At 53.3% G+C, this 15,630-nt stretch overlaps 2 pseudogenes across 2 annotated transcripts in view; both read left to right on the top strand.

The window, feature by feature from the left end:
- LOC309685855 (olfactory receptor 14J1-like) overlaps positions 1–659 on the top strand; it is a 33,842-nt pseudogene extending 33,183 nt beyond the window's left edge. The window contains exon 2 of the transcript in view: positions 53–659. The product of the transcript in view is annotated as an olfactory receptor 14J1-like (transcript). The remainder of the gene's footprint in view (positions 1–52) is intronic.
- A 13,992-nt stretch (positions 660–14,651) lies between these two features.
- LOC309685854 (olfactory receptor 14I1-like) lies at positions 14,652–15,581 on the top strand (annotated as a pseudogene). The gene has a single exon. The product of its transcript is annotated as an olfactory receptor 14I1-like (transcript).
- The last annotated feature ends 49 nt before the right edge of the window (positions 15,582–15,630 follow it).

The raw sequence follows: 15,630 nt of genomic DNA, 5'->3' as shown, positions 1-15,630 counted from the left end.
TCTTACTTAAGATGTGCCGCTCAACTCTTTCTTTTTGGCTTCTTCATTTCAGCAGAGTTTTATCTTCTCACCATCATGTCCTACGACCGCTACGTTGCCATCTGCCATCCCCTGCACTACGGGACCCTCCTGGGCAGCAGAGCTTGTGTCCGCATGGCAGCAGCTGCCTGGGGCAGCGGGTTCCTCAATTCTCTCCTGCACACGGCCAATACATTTTCACTGCCCCTCTGCCATGGCAATGCCATGGACCAGTTCTTCTGTGAAATCCCCCACATCCTCAAGCTCTCCTGCTCACACTCCTACCTCAGGGAAGTTGAGCTTCTTGTGGTTAGTGCCTGTTTAGCCTTTGGGTGTTTTGTTTTCTTGTGGTGTCCTATGTGCAGATCCTGAGGGTGGTGCTGAGGATCCCCTCTGAGCAGGGACGGCACAAAGCCTTTTCCACATGCTTCCCTCACCTGGCCGTGGTCTCCCTCTTTATCAGCACTGGAGTGTTTGCCCACCTGAAGCCCCCCTCCATCTCCTCCCCATCTCTGGACCTGGTTGTGGCAGTGTTGTACTCGGTGGTGCCTCCAGCAGTGAACCCCCTCATCTACAGCATGAGGAACCAGGAGCTCAAGGCTGCCCTGCGGAAACAGGCCCAATGGACACTGTTTCACTGACAATAACCTGCCGCCCCTTCCATGCACATTGCCAAAGGCTTATCTTAGGCTGTGAGTCTGCTTTTTTCTCTTGTGATAATCCCGCTTAAAGATATTTTTCTGAGTTTACGCTGCTTGTTTTGAGGCTTGATCCTACTGTGTCTGACCCTTGCACAACACTGAGTCAGGTGTGGCCTGACAGATAACAGCTCTTCAATAAAAGGGCACCTCCCAAGTGCCGTGCCTGAAGCATGGGCTGTTCCTCCAAAGTACCTTCCAAGAACATATTCAAGGAATCAATATTTTAATGAGTCTCTTCTTGTGTTTTCAATGTTTCTGGAGGTAAGCTCACGGTACTATTGGGTTCCACTGCACCAAATATTCTGGATTTAAAAGCACTCTTCTTGGTGCCCAGTGGAAGGGGAGATGGTCCATGAGCTCCCATTATCTCCTCAGTCTTCTTCATGTATGACAGGACTGATGGCATATACCGGACGTTCTGGAAATGCATTTTTTAGGGGGAGGGGAGCCAGGATTAGGGACTCGACACTTGCCCTTGGACTAGAACGGATGGAGACTCCGAAGGTGGAACCACCCTCAAAGGTGAAGTTCACTAACATAAAACACTGAATCAATGTGTCCACGCACAAGGACGCTGCAGTGCCGAGGGAGTCAGCAGGGCCTCATCAGGCACAGGGAGGGGAGAGTGGGGAGACGCAGGAGGTGCTTGAGGGAACCCCAGGGCCAGGACTGCTGTGCTGTCCTGGGATGTGGGGCTGCCTGGGGAGAGAAGGGGGCAAATTCAGTCAGGGCTGGGGATCACGCACAACATGAATTCCGGAGAGGCAGAGAGTGACTAGACTCTTTTTCCTCATTTCCTCGGTGCCAGCACGAGCCCTGGGGCTGATGGGCAGGCTGACCTCCTTGTCTGCCCCCCAGGATCACCCTTGGGAGGAGCTGGGGCTGTGCAGTGAGTGCCCAGAGCTCTGCATCAGCCTGCGGTGGGCAGTGCTGTGGGGCCAGCCCAGACTGGGCTGCTGGGCTGGGCTGTCCTGGGGAGAGGGCAGGGGAGGTGGGCAGAGCTGGGCAGGGGCTGGGGAGGGCTGGGAAGTGCCTGGGAGAGGACAATGGCAGTGTTAGAGCCCTTTCCAGGGAAGACTGAGGCAAAGAAGTTGTTGAGTATCTCAGCCTTCTCCATGTCCCGGGTGACCAGGTCTCCCACTTCCTTCCCGAGTGGGCCCACGTGTTCCCTAGTCTTTCTTTTGTCACCCACATACCTATAAAAGGCTTTCTTGTTGCCCCTCATGCCCCTGGCCAGATTCACCTCTACCTGGGCTTTAGCTTTCCTAACCTGATCTCTCGCTGCTCGGACAATTCCTCCCAGGCTACCCGTCCTTGCTTCCACCCTCTGTAGGCTTCCTTTGTCTCTTTGAGATTGACCAGGAGCTCCTTGGTCATCCACGCAAGCCTCCTGCTTTGCCTGACTTCCTCTTTGCCAGGATGTATTGCTCCTGAGCTTGGCAGAGGTAGCCCTTGAATATTAGCCAACTTTCGTGGGCCCCTCTTTCTTCCAGGGCTTTGTCCCAATGTAGTTCACCAAGCAGATCCCTGAAGAGGCCTAAGTCTGCTCTCCTGAAGTCCAGAGCTTACTGCGTGCCCTCCTCGCCACCTTAAAGATCTCAGAATCTGCCATCTCAAGGTCACTGCAGCCAAGGCTGTCCTTGACAATGGCATTCCCCACTGCCTCCTCTTTGTTGGTGAGAACAAATCCAGCATGGAACCTCTCTTCATTGGCTCCTCTGTCACTTAGAGAAGGATGTAATCGTCAATGCGTTCCAGGAACCTCCTGGATTGCCTATGCGCTGCTGTGCTTTCCTTCCAACAGCTATCAGGGTGGCTGAAGTTCCCTCTGAGGACCAGGGCTTGTGAACATGAGGCTACTCCAATCTGTCTATAGAGGGCCTTATCCACTTGGTCTTCCTGGTCCGGGGCCTGTAGCAGAACACGCCTGTAACATGACCTCTCTATGCTCTCCCTTAAATCTTGACCTATATTCTCTTGGTCGTTTCCTTATCCATCCCCAGGCAGAGCTCCATGCACTCCAGCTGGTCCTTGACATAGAGGGTGGCACCCCCTCCTCGTCTCCCCTCCCTGTCCTTCCTGAAGAGCCTGTACCCATCCATTCCAACACTCCAGACATAGGAGCCATCCCACAATGTCTCCGCAATGCCGATTAGATCATAGTCTTGCAGGCTAGGAAGCTCCATCTAAACATGAGGAGGAACTTGTTTACTTTGAGGGTGTCAGAGCACTGTCACAGGCTGCCCAGAGAGGTGGTGGAGTCTCCCACTCTGGAGACATTCCAAACCTACCTGGATGCCATCCTGTGCAACCTGCTGTAGGTGAACCTTCTCTGGAAAGGGGTTGGACTAGATGATCTCTGCACATCCCTTCCAACCGCTCTTGTTATCTGATTCTGTGACCTGTTGGAGCATGTTCATAGGAGGGGCCCAAAGATGATCAGAGGGCTGGAGCACCTCTCCTGAGAAGACAGACTGAGGGAGTTGGGGTTGTTCAGCCTGGAGAAGAGAAGGCTCTGTGGGGACCTCATAGCTGTCTGTCAGTACCTAAACGGGGCCTAGAGGAAAGTTGGAGAGGGACTCTTTTTCAGGGAGTGCAGCGATAGGACAAGGAGTAATCATTTTACACTGAAAGTGCGTAGTTTTAGATTAGGTCTTAGGAAGAAATTCTTCACTCTGAGGTGGTGAGACACTGGATGAGGCTGCCCAGAGAGGTTGTTGAGGCCCCATCCCTGGAAGTGTTCAAGGCCAGGTTGGACAGGGCTTTGAGCAACCTCATCTAGATGGAGGTGCCCTTGCCCAAGACAGGGGGGGTGGAACTCTTTGATCTTCAAGGACCCTTCCTACTCTGACCATTCCATGAGTCTGTGATTCTCCCCTTGCAGGGATCTCTCCTTCCACTCACAGCTTCTCCCCACAGCAGTGTGGGGAGCTCTGTGGGCAGGCTGAGTGGGGATCCTGGCAGGGGGCAAAGTCCCTGCCCTGGCACACAGGGGGCTCCCTGGAGTGCACGGACCCTGTTGTGAAGGACAGCCCGGGCCAGCCCTGGCTGCACCCGCAACTTCCCACCCCTGTAGCCATCCCCAGGAGAAGGCAGCCATCATGACCTTTCCCTCTGACGGTGCAGCAGGGAAGCCCTGCTCTGCAGCACGTCCTCCTTCTCCACCCCAGAGAGGCCAAGACAGACACCGTGACAGCTCCTCTCAGCCATGGCATGTGCCAGCTCTGGAAGACCTGTCCAGGATACTCAGACTACTTTCTTGTCTTATTATTGGGCAGGACATGCAGACAGTGGCAGGCAGGGACCTTCTTTACTCCTGGTGGGGGATAGGGCTCAGCTGAGTCAATGGAGGCATCTCATCCTGCGTTTCTATTGCTAGCACCGGAAGGGGACTCAGCTCCCTCCCATGCCTGTCACAAAGCCACAGGCGGTGGCACTCCTCTTGCCTCACTTCAGGTGGGCATTAAATAGCCACCTGCATGTGAGCTCCTTGTCTCAGCTGCCATGGTAATGAATGAAGATGTAGTGCAGGAGCTGGCTGTTCAGATGAAACACCTGGTGACATTTGAGGTTCCAGAGGTTGTCCAAGGAAGGTGCAAGAATATAATTCAATACTATTTCACGAACAGTTGAAGAAGAAATAAAGGGAATGTGTGGTCACAGCTCAACTCAGTAAGAGTAGGTTGAGACAGATCTGAGATAATTCACATCCTCTTTGCCTCATATTTCACCAACAAGTTCTCCTTAGCTGTTGTGCCTTAAGACAGGACTCTAGAGGAAAGCAGCCAACTGTGGACAGGAACTAAACCAGGGGCCACTTGAGCAAACTCCACTGGTAGCAGTCAAAAGGATCCAGATGTATAGATCTGTATTTACACAGAGGGAGACAAAGTGTCCTCAGCTGTCTGGTCCTTGCCGAGGACATACGCAAAAAAAATAATGAGATTTTATTGAACGGTGTCAAAGTTGTGAAAATGAAGACTTCTTACACACTTATTAAACCACGGTATTTTCTGCATATGTTTCAACTTCCACCTCACATCATCATTCAGGAGGTGATGCCCACACAGAGGTGCCCACTGCCTCCCAGATTCCCAGGCATAGCTGAAGACCCGATGTGGGACTGGGAAGTGTGACCCCGGGCTGATGGGAGCAGTTGTGGAGCCATGGCTGGTGGACAGGCAGGGTAGGGCAAAGCATCTGAGTGGAGACAACTGATTTCTCTCCCTCCGGGAGAAAATGAAGCCTGGACAATTGCACCCAAGCTGTCCAGCGCTGGAGGAGGATAGGCAAGGAGTGGGTGTGGATGTTTCAGAGTCTGCCTGAAGATGCTCCTGTAACCCAGACTCCTTGGGGTTAGTGCACCTTTGGCCATTCCAAAGACAGCATGCCGTTCACTTTGTCTCTTTGCTTCCCTCTGTGAATGGAGGGAGCTCGTGACTTCAGCGTGTGACTCGCTGTGAGCGCATATGAACCAAGAGACTCTGGGGCAGGGAGTGCTTTGGGGATTCTCGGGATCCGTGCTTGGCACAGAAATGTGTTTGCCTTTGGTCTAAGGCTGTCCGCTGTGGAGAGTGGACTTCAGAGGAGGAAAGGTGGACTTAATGTACAACAGAGTATTTTATTTTCTATTGAACCATGCCTTCCTTTGGTCTCGTTTTTTGGCTACAAAGAAAATTCTGTGTGTGGGTGCAGTTCATTCTCTAAGTGAAACAGGTGGAAACTGGTGCCAAAGGGCTGAAACCTGCAACTCCAGAGTGTAGCAGAGAAAGCTCAGATTTGAGGAAAGGTGGTGTAAGTCCCAGGTGGCTGATGAGAGAAAGGCGGGGTTGGAGGTGGGGACAAAGGCTGCCCACAGAGTGTCTGACATACAGGGTCTTGACTGCCCTACACCATCAGACTCCGTTTGGAGAGGTCCAGTTTCAGTGTCATTTGGAAATTGCTGATATCAATAGACAGAGAAATGAAGCAGAGAAATAAAAAAAAAAAAAAGAAAGAAAAATAAATCCTTTCTTCTCGTCATTTACTAATGAAACCTTTTAACTTCTGAAATCTCTCTAATTAACCACAGCAGAATTGTATAATAAGAAAATTATGCCCAGAACCATGGCTCGTTATGGCATTTTGCATGTTAATGAGCCCTCTGGTGCCCAGTTCCTGAACTGCAGGTACTGAGGGTGGATTGAAGTGTTCTCTAGAGCAGTGCAAGTCAGCCTCCAAGGTTCTGAGGGCGTCAGCGGTCCCCACTGAGGGCCATCCCTGACTGTCCCTGAAGCAGAAAGCCAGAGGCACTGCTTCCAGTTGGAAATGAAATGTGAAAGTGTCTGTGAAAGCCCTTGATGTGTTTCATCAAGCAGGATATTCAAGCGCTGACCCCCACACTCTGGCAATGGGGACTTCTTCCTTCAAGGGATGCTCAGGGCTCTTCCTGGGAGCAGTGAGATAAGGGGGTGTGTGTAGGAAACCTCTCGGGCTGTCTGGAGGGTGGGGGAGGAGGCAGCGAAGCAGTGTGTGTGTGAGGAACTGGAGTGCTCTCAGGGGCTCCAGTGGAAGAGTCCGCAGCCATAGTGGAAAGGACAAGGATTTCAGTTCTGCTGGGGTGGGGGGGGGGGGGGCATCCTGACCACAGGTTGTCCTACACTGTCCTCTGCCTGTGCCCATTTTTCTGCAGATTTCAACCACCACCCCTGCTTCCCCACCTCACTCCCACCCCGTGCTGGCCCAAGCTTTACTCATGACTCTCTGTCTTCACTAATTCTTCAAACACAAAGCCATGTTTTTCTGAGCTTTTGCTAATGAGTTCCCCATAACCTGTGCAGCTTCTTCCAAAGCCCTCCTAATGCTCATCTCTCTCCAGAGATGGAGCCACAAGAGGGAACCCCACCCCTGAGCCTTCCAGCCTGTCTGTACTGAGAACTATGTGCCCATCCATTGCAGCACCACAAACTGTTTCATTTCTTCTACTGCATCTTCGCAGTGACTCCATCGCTGTCAATGGCAGAGGGCAGGGGCTGTGTGGATGGGTAGCAGCTCCACAGGAAAGGCTCTGGTGATCATTGGGTTTCATAAGGCAACACATGAGCCCTCAGCAAAGACAGCCAACAGCATCCTTTGCTTCTCTTGTCATTCCCTGAAATCACAAGTGCTTCTCTTTTATTCTCCTTATACCCTCCCAAAAGAACAGCCCATCTGTGCTGGTTTGAGGTGAAACAGTAAAGTGCAGCAACTTTACTTTGTAGCTGAGCCTCTTGGAACTAACTGAACTCTCTGAAATTAACAGCATATTGTGGTGACACTGTTCAGAGCGATCAAGCCTGATTAGTTGTAATGTATGCCGAGGAATGGTATGCAGAATTCTCTTTCTCATACTTATTGGTATAACCCCCAAGGCCAGCTGACTTGGTTCTTTGCCCCATTGGAAGGTCAGAAGCAGAAGAGCATAGAGGAGTCGCACCTGTCGGGAGGAGGGGCCAGGACAGGTGACCCCAAACTGACCATAAGGGTAATTCATCCCATCTGTTTCATGCTCAGTATAAAAGCTGAGGGATCAAAGGGTCAGTTTTTTCCTTCAATGGCTGTTGTTTTGGGAGATTTCTGGCTGTTTGTCTGTCTTTGATTGCTATCTGTGCATTCCTGAATGCAGTTCTCATCCATCCCAGAGTTGAGCCTGGGACTTTCCCCATGCCTGCTTGTGACGTGATTATCATCTTAGGAGCTTCGTCCAGTTTAGTATGTATGTCATTATTTCTTTTTTATTTTGTTATTAATATTGTGTTAAAGTACCAGACTTCTTTCTAAGTTCATAAGTATTTTTCTCTCCCTCCTGTCCATGGAGAGAGAGGTAGGGGAGAGCGTCTATTGTTTGCTGCAATGGCCAGTGTGCTCCAAACCACAGTAATAATAAAGGAACTGTACTGTTGGACTGAAGGCAGTCCTTGATCCTGCACATGGAATTCCGTCAACAAATAACTTGTGTTCATTTAATATTTGGTTGGCTGCCTCAAGGAATTGTCCCTGACACTCCCTTGGCTGGACTCAAACAGTGTTTTCTCTGGGAAGCTGTCTGGAGGAACTGCCTCATATCAACTTCATTCCGTGGTCTGTAAACTTAGGGCCACGCGCTGCAGTTGAAGTGGAAGGTTCGTGGGTGATGGTGGTGACTGCAATGACACGTCATGCAGCTTTTGGTCTGGCTCTCTGGACACTCCGAACCAATGGAACACTGAAGTGCAGTAAAGCTGGATTTGGAGCGTATGGAAAACACCATGAAAATGTTTAATCTGATTGAGGCAGCAAAATTCTGTGAGTGTTTGCCCCTGTAGAGGCAGTATGGGAAGTGCACAGCATCAAATAGACGGTGCAGCTTGAGACGTGTGAGTAGAATGGTGGACTCATATGATAGTTTAGATTGGAAAGGAGACTAAAGGTGACCAAGTCCCAACCCCCCTGCCGTGGGCAGGGACACGTCCCACTAGACCAGGTTTCTCCAAGCCCTGTCGAACCTGGCCTTGAACACCTCCAGGGATGGGGCAGCCACCGCTTCCCTTGGCAACCTTGGCCAGGGGCTCACCACCCTTTTTTTCCTAATATCTACTCTAAATCTCCCCTCTTCCAGCTTGAAAGCATTCCCCCTTGTCCTACCCCTACATTTTCTTAACATACTTTTTACCCTTGTAAAAAGTCCCTCTCCAGCTTTCCTGTTGCCCCCCTTCAGATACTGGAAGGCCGCTATAAGGTCTCCCAAAGAGCCTTCTCTTCTCCAGGCTGGATGCTGATGATCCAGGGCCAAATGCCTGGCCGGGCATCTGTGCCACCCACCACGTGCGCCGTGTCGTAGTCGCAAGCCATGGGCGCTGGAGCCTGCAGATCCCTCTGTTACCAGAAACTCATGACTGCCCTTCTGGATGGCTTGCTGTGGTTCAGGTTGAAGGTCAGCCTTCTCCCCTCCCCTCAAGACGCTGCATGGACAGCAGGGCCAGGCAGCCATGTGGGGCGTGCGTACGCCCACCTCTGTTTCTGCTTGAGCCCCACAGGCGAGCTGGACCAGCATCCTGGGTGCTGGCAAGGGTCTCAGGCTCCCATGTGGGGTTTGGGAAGCTGTGGTACGGCCACAGGGGACAAGCAGGCACCCTCCAGTGAAGCCCATAAGTGTTGCCCAAGCTCCCTCTCAGAACCTCGGGCCGCTTACCCACTGCTGTCCCATGTGCTGTTCATGGGCCAGCACAGGGCCGTCAGGACAACGACAGGGAGCACATTCATCATTGCCAGAAGCGGCACATGGCAGCTGCAAGAGCCGAGGGGTCGTCCCCACCAGTGAAGAAGCCGACGTATTGCCCACAGTCCTCACAGTGCCTGCGGTGACCTTGTTCCCGGGGCTGATGTCACAGAGTCGCTGGTTCCGGGCACTGGGCACGGTGGCCTCTCAGGGGGAAGGAGGGGCAGCCTGGGGGGTTCCAAGCAGGAGGAGAGGCAGAAGCTGGGATGGGACACCTCTGAGAGACCCCACTGAATGCTCTGCCTGTGGGATGAGGGTGTGCAGGCCCTGTGGCAGGCAGCAGCGCCTGGCTCCAAGCACTGCCTGCTGACAGCTCGCAGGAACAAACCAAGTGTGGCATCATTGCCCTTTGGGCAGTGCCTGCTGCGACAGGGTTATGGGTAGATGTTTTAAGGCAAAAGAGGGTCGATTTAGACTACATCTTTGGCAGCAGGCTGGCCAGCTTGGTGAGGCGGGCTTGAATCCAAAAGACTTGGGGCTGGGGTGAAGGGGACAATGCTCATGCCATCACAGCTTACTGGGGAATAAGCCCGGCCAACCAGAACAGTGACAAATATTCCTAGGTGGACTCCCAAGGTGATATCCAGAAAGCCAACCACCTCCACGGTGCGTACGACTGTGATGGATCCTCTCGCTCTCCTCCAGGAAAACCTGCATGCTTGATGACCTCTCTGAAATGCCTGAATTGATGAGGCCTTCTACAGACAGCTGGAAATAGCCTCATGGTCACAGGCCCTGGTTCTCATGGGGGACCTCAGCCACCCTGGTATTTGCTGGATAAACAACACAGCCAGGCACACGCAGTCCCAGAGGTTTCTGCAGAGCATTGATGAGAACATTCTGACACAGTTGGTGGGGAAACCAACGAGGAGAGGTGCGCTGCTGGACATATTACTGACAAATAAAGGAGGACTAGTTGGGGATGTGAAGGCTGGGGGTAGCCTTGGCTGCAGTGACCATGAGATGGTGGAGTTCCGAATCCTGTGTGGAAGAAGCAGGGCAAAAAGTAGAACTGGACTTAAGGAGAGCTGCCTTTGGACACCTCAAAGACATACTTGGAGGAATCCCATGGGATTTTCCCATAGAAAAGGTCCACTACCTCCAAGCTCAAGATCAGTGCATTCCTAGGAATAAGCAATCGGGAAGAGGAGGCAGGAAATCTGCAAGGACCTTCTGGAAAAAACTCAGGTGCAAGAGGGAAGTTTACAGAAAGTGGAAAAAGGGACTGGCCACTTGGGAGGAGTATATAAAAATTGCGAGAGTATGTAGGGATGGAGCGAGGAAGGCTGAAGCCGGCCCTCAGCAATCCAAGACCTTGGAGGAAGAGAAAAAGCCTGGAAAAGGGAAGATTTTCCCTTGGTCAAGGTGGATAGGGTTAGAGATCATTTAGGCAAACTTGACACCCACAAATCCATGGACCCTGAAGGGACGCACCCGGGAGTGTTGAGGGACCTGGCAGATATTATTGCAAAGGTGCTCTCCATCATCTTGGCTTTAAACTGGAAGAGGGCAAGTTCAGATTGAACATTAGGAAGAAGATTTTCACTTTAAGGGTGGTAAGGCACTTGAACACGTTGCCCAGAGAGGTTGTTGAGGCCCCATCCCTGGAGGTGTTGAAGGCTAGGCTGGACGTGGCCTTGGGCAACCTGTTCTAGTGAGAAATGTCCCTGCTATGGCAGGGGGGTTGCAACTTGATAATCTTTAAGGTCCTTTCAAACCTAAACCATTCTATGATTCTATGATCTTTGAAAGGTCACAGGGGACAGGAGAGGTGCCTGAGGACTGGAGGAGAGCCAAAGTCATGCCTATCTTCAAAAAGGGCAAGAAGGAGGACCCAGGAAACGGCAGGCTGGTCAGCGAGACCTGGAAAGGCTGGAGAGTTGGGTGGAGAGGAACATAATGAAATTCAACAAGGGCAAATGTAGAGTCCTGCACCCTGGGAGGAAAAACCCCATGCACCAGTAAAGGTTGGGGGTTCACCTGCTGCAAAGCAGCTTTGCCGAGAGAGACCTGGGAGTCCTGGTGGACAATAAGTTGACCATAAGCCAGCCCTGGTAGCCAAGAAGGCCTATGGTCTCCTGGGGTGCATTACAAAAGAGCGTGGGCAGCAGGTGGAGGGAGGCCATCCTTCCCCTCTGCTCTGCCCTGCTGAGGCCACATCTGGAGTACTGTGTCCAGTTCAAGAAACACAGGGAACTACTGGAAAGAGTCCAGTAGAGGGCTACAAAGATGATGAGGGGACTGGAGCACCTCTCTTATGAGAAACAGATGAGAGAGCTGCGTCTGTTGAGCATGGAGAAGAGAAGGGTGAGAGGGGATCTCCTCAATGCTTATCAATATCTAAAGGACGGGTGTCAAGAGGATGGGGCCAGACTCTTTTCTGTGCTGCCCAGTGACAGGACAAGGAGAAACGGGCACAAACTGGAACACAGGAAATTCCATCTGAACACAAGGAAAAACGTCTTTACTTTGAGGGCACCAAAGCACTGGAACAGGCTGTCCAGAGAGGCTGTGGAGTCTCCTTCTGTGGAGATATTCAAAAGCCGCCTGGCTGTATTCCTGTCCAACGTGCTGTAGGTGACCCTACTTTGGCAGGGGGGTTGCACTAGACAATCTCCAAGGGTTGCTTCCAACACCTACCATCCTGTGATTCTGTGATCCTGTGATTCTGTGATCTTCTATGTTTTCCGTTGGCCAAAGGGATTCCCCACCAGTGCCCACCGATGCTGCCCTGTCTCTCAAAATTGCTCCATTAGAGCTTGCAGTTCCCTGCACGTGTCCTGAACCACCTCTGGCACCTCAAATGTCACCTGGTGTTTGCATTGGAAAAGCTCCCTCCTGGCCTATGTCTCCATTACTCACAGGGTAGCTCAGAGAAGGAGCTCACTCCGATTTAGGGCAGCTGAGCTGAGGCAAGAGGAATCCTCCCTCTGGTGGGTCTGTGCAGTGCACTGGAGAAGCTGAATGTCCCTCCGGCCTCAGGAACACTGCTGAGAGCTGAGATGCCTCATTGACTTGGCTCAATCCCTGCCCTGCACCGGTGGGAATGATCCCCAGCCCGTCACTGCCTCCGTGCCCTGCCTGGCAATGGGGCAGGAATGGGGGTTTCCAGAGGGGAACACAGAAACCTCCTGTAGGTCCGCACAATCTGGCAGAGCAATTCCCACCACAGGAATCAATCCGTCCAGGGTTCAGAAAGAGACAGTCAGTGATGACTTCATTGTGCTTCAAACTCTGCTCCCCAGGAGAGACCCCGCTGCCTTGGAGGAGCTGTCAGCCCTGGAGGCGCAGGGACACCTCGAGGGATTGGGGCAGTGCGGGGAGGAGGCAGAGAAAGGCCCAGTGGTCCTCTGCTGCTGAGCTGGGCCGGGCTGCTGGGACGGAGGGAGCTCCTGGCAAGCGGGCAGCGCTGCAGAGAGACAGCTCTGCCCAGGAGCAGCTCCTCTGCACAGCGCAGCAGGGCTGAGGGCACTGCCTGCAGGCAGCGAGGGCAGAGCAGGGAGGCGGAGAGACATTAAAGGCAGTCTGGAGAGGGAGGATGCTGAGGGTGAATGAGGGGAGAACTCTTCCCAAAGCAGAGCAGCTGCAGTAGATGGAGAGATCTCCAACAGCTGGCACCTCCCACAGCCCATGGGATCTTTCAGGAGGACGCTCACACATCTCTGCTGTGGAAGAAGAGGACATTCTCTAGATTGGGGCTTCCCTGCTTCACCATCAGAGGCACGAGCATGACGGCTGCCTTCTCCCAGGAACGGTCGAAGGGCTGTGAAGGTGGGTGTGCAGGCAGGGGTGGGCAAGGCTGTCCTTGCCAGCAGGGTCTCTGCACCCCGGGGGCTGTGTGCCAGGGCAGGGACTCTGCCGCCTGCCAGGGTCAGCTCTCCGCCTGCCCGGGGAGCTCCCACATAGCTTCTGTGGGGAGAAGCTGTGGGTGGAAGGAGCAACCCCTGGCAGGGCAGGGTCATTCTGCTTTGAAGAGGGTGCTGTGTGGGTCAGGGCTCTTTACACCTCCAGATGACCTCTGGGCATTCCTGAGGGCACATTTCATGTTTGAGTTCCCTGAACAGTAGAGGGTCTGTCTTTTGATGTTTCCCATCTTGGTTGGCTGGGTGGGCAGTGGCAGATGTATAAAGGGACATTAAAAGAAAGGTCAAAGGAGGGATCCCTGTAGAGATAAGGAGCTTTCCTAAGTCTGTGTCTTCGGTTTCCAGCTCTGGGGGCTACAGACAGCACCAGCATCCCCTTTCCAGTCTCACCAGGGTCTGTGGCACCTGCCCTTTAGCCCCTGCACACACGCAGAGGCTGCAGGGCAGAGCTGGGCACACGGGGGCTGCCATGGGGTCTGCGAGCACTGGCAGGGAAGAGATGTGGGGGCAGGGAAAAGGCTGCTGGCAGGGAGAGCTCCAGGCAGTGGAGATGGGCAGGGAAGGAGGGAGCTGCTCCTGGAAGCCCTGCTGCAGGGGAGATAGGGGCACCTCCAGCCACCCCTGCAGTGCAGATGCCTTCCCTGAGCCACCCAGCACCGCCCTCAGCCCTCACGGCCATGGGCTCTGGGGTGGGAGTCAGCTCTGTGCCCGGCAGAGCAGCAGGAGAGGCGAAGGGCATCCCTCCTGCCATGTGCCCCATTACTGCTGCCCAGCGGTGGGGCTGAGGGTACCTGCCCTGCATGATCAGTGTCTGGGTGGTGGCGTGCCCAGCAGGGTGAGGGTAATGCTGACCTGAGTGCCCGGCTGCCTCTCCCCGTGCCTCTCCCAGTCAGACCCTCACGACATTTCTCCTGGTTTCTCCACATGTCTCCTTTAGAGTTATCTTTTTATTGCTGTCAGCCTCCCTGGGATGGGAATTTCAGCTGCAGAGTCCCACACTGATCTTGTTCATCCACTCCTGACTATGTGTCCATGGGAAGCAGTGTCCCAGCTTTCCTCTGACCTGTGGGGCTGTGGGCAATGCAGGCCGTGGGGGTGGGGAAGGAGTCCATTTTCTCTCACTGAGATGCCAAAAACTGGGTATGTCCTTTGGGTGTCCATGGAAGCTGTGAGCTGCCATCCAGGATGACAACCTGTCCCATAGAACTTTTGTGTTATCGGAAAGCCCCACAGAGAAACACAGAGACTCTGTGACTGAGGAAATGCTGTTGGGTGGGTGAAATGAGTCATATGTGTCCTTGGCTAGAGGTGGGCATCTGAGACCTTGAGAAAGGGTGAGACATTTAGTGGTCTGAGATGGATCCTTCTGCTCTCAGCACTGTCTGATGGCATAATACAAGAGGGTAATCCCCCTCCATCTCATGACGGTGCAAGATGGAGGGACAAACCATCTCCCCTGACTCTGCTCTCTGCCCCAGGCAATCCTCATGTCTCACAGCACTCACTCTGTTCTCCTGGAGTGCAGCAGAAATGCTGAGGGTTTCTGACATCCCAGAACAGTGCCCAGGGGAGGTGGGAGAGCTGTAAAATACCCAAAGCCTCTCCAACTGCCTTCTGCCATCCCTGTTCCATAGCAGTGAGAGTTCAGATGTTGAAAAGCCCATCTGCATTAGGTGTGGGTTCCTCAGCCAAAGGAGAACACCAGGACTGGCTCCTGCCGCCAGCCTCCCTATGAACTCCATTGACTTACACTGTTTCCCTCCTTTGACAGGTGCCCCTGCCCAGAGGCAGCAAATGTCCAACAGCAGCTCCATCACCCACTTCCTCCTCATGGAATTCGCAGACACACGGGAGCTGCAGCTCTTGACCTTTGGGCTCTTTCTGGGCATCTACCTGGCTGCCGTCCTGGGAAACGGACTCATCATCACTGCCATCGCTTGTGACCACCGCCTCCACACCCCCATGTACTTCTTCCTCCTCAACCTCTCCCTCATAGACCTGGGCTGCATCTCCACCACTCTCCCCAAAGCCATGGCCAATTCCCTCTGGAACACCCAGGATATCTCTTACTTTGGCTGTGCTGTCCAGCTCTTTTTCTTTTAATTTTTTATGTCAACAGAGTGTTCTCTCCTCACAGTCATGGCCTATGACCGCTACGTTGCCATCTGCCAACCCCTGCACTACGGGACCCTCCTGGGCAGCAGAGCTTGTGTCCGCATGGCAGCAGCTGCCTGGGGCAGTGGGTTCCTCAATTCTCTCCTGCACACGGCCAATACATTTTCACTGCCCCTCTGCCAGGGCAATGCCCTGCACCAGTTCTTCTGTGAAATCCCCCACATCCTCAAGCTCACCTGCTCACACTCCTACCTCAGGGAAGATGGGTTTCTTGTGGTTAGTGCCTGTTTAGTCTTTGGGTGTTTTGTTTTCATTGTGGTGTCCTATGTGCAGATCCTGAGGGCGGTGCTGAGGATCCCCTCTGAGCAGGGACGGCACAAAGCCTTTTCCACGTGTGTCCCTCACCTGGCCGTGGTCTCCCTCTTTCTCAGCACTGGAACATTTGCCCACCTGAAGCCCCCCTCCATCTCCTCCCCATCTCTGGACCTGGTGGTGGCAGTGTTGTACTCAGTGGTGCCTCCAGCAGTGAACCCCCTCATCTACAGCATGAGGAACCAGGAGCTCAAGGATGCCCTGTGGAAACAGGCCCAATGGACGCTGTTTCACTGACAATAACCTGCTGCCCCTTCCATGCACATTGCCCAAGGCTTATCTTAGG

The sequence above is a fragment of the Vanellus vanellus genome (genome assembly GCF_965231255.1).
Source record: "Vanellus vanellus genome assembly, contig: HAP1_SCAFFOLD_89, whole genome shotgun sequence".
Taxonomy (NCBI): domain Eukaryota; kingdom Metazoa; phylum Chordata; class Aves; order Charadriiformes; family Charadriidae; genus Vanellus; species Vanellus vanellus.
This window is presented reverse-complemented; position numbering and strand designations above follow the sequence as displayed.